Below are 1,185 nucleotides of genomic sequence, written 5' to 3' on the forward strand. Positions count from 1 at the left end.
TGCAGTCGCTATGTAAATATATACCTCTGAATTCTATTCTAACAGCTGACAGCTTCCTTATTTGACAGTATATCAACAAGGAGATCTATAAACTCTAAACTGATTGAATACGTATGTCAAAGGTTTGTTGGCCTTTGTTTGAACACCAATGTGTGTGGAGGTTACACCAATCTATGACTTCTTATTTTGAATGTGATTACATAATCAAAATACATTACCCAGTAAATACATAGTCTCAAAAAATTTTGTTTGACATGTAAAATAGAAATGTTACTAACAACCTCATAGGTTTGACAATAGCGCTGTTCATATTACCGCATCCCATTGCCTGTTACAGCACCTGCAGAGCAAATAAACTTCCAACATGTGCATTTTGGTAAGAAAAGCTTGCAGATCACTATGGCACTGTCATGAAATTAGGAATCATTCCAAGTTCTCTAGCCAAAATGTATGCAGCAATCACTTCCCACTCAACTACTATTTGGCTGTATTTCAAATATTAATCCATCCACAATAGATGGCTGTATCTTAAATGGATTTGGAGAACACATGGCTAATAAGACTAAGGAAAAATGTATCATTTCCAGAAGTGTTGCAACTTGGTAACATTTTCCCTGATATATTTGCTAAAAATATTACATTCCGATACTATATCAGTTATTTAATCACTTCACTAATTCAAAGTTTTAGTCACTTTCTAGAAAATATATTCAAATGATACCAAGACTAAACAACTAAATCTCGTCTTTGGTTTCCATTTCATTATAACAAAACCTGGATGGCCTCACTAAGGCAGTCATTACACTTTTCCATTTTACAAATGAATAAATAGAAAAAAAAAACTCTATTCCAAAATCTAATCTCCTATGACATACCCTTTCCAAGGCTGTCATCCATGCCAGTGCTATGTATAAACGCACCTGTCATATAAAATAAACTCATAGAGGGAGGATTTTTAGACTTATTAAGACAAGATTAAGATTCCCCAGAGGCCTATGCCAATCCAACCACAGGAGATTCCTCTTTACACAAAAAAGAAGAAAAGAAAAAAACGTTACAAGCTCCATTATCAACATCAATAATTAATCTCAGCTGTGTGTCATCCCCATCTCTCTCTCCCTTCTTTCAAGACCAACCCTCTGACCTGCAAACGAAAGAAAGACAACCACGTTAATGACCCCCTTA

The 1,185-nt window shown here is 34.9% G+C and overlaps 1 protein-coding gene across 1 annotated transcript in view; it reads right to left on the reverse strand.

Annotated features, from left to right (window-relative positions):
• Positions 1-1,185, reverse strand: part of LOC119589242 (ADP-ribosylation factor-like protein 6-interacting protein 1) — a 13,924-nt gene that overhangs the window by 12,341 nt on the left and 398 nt on the right. The window lies entirely within an intron of this gene.

This window comes from Penaeus monodon, chromosome 25, assembly GCF_015228065.2.
Source record: "Penaeus monodon isolate SGIC_2016 chromosome 25, NSTDA_Pmon_1, whole genome shotgun sequence".
Lineage (NCBI taxonomy): Eukaryota > Metazoa > Arthropoda > Malacostraca > Decapoda > Penaeidae > Penaeus > Penaeus monodon.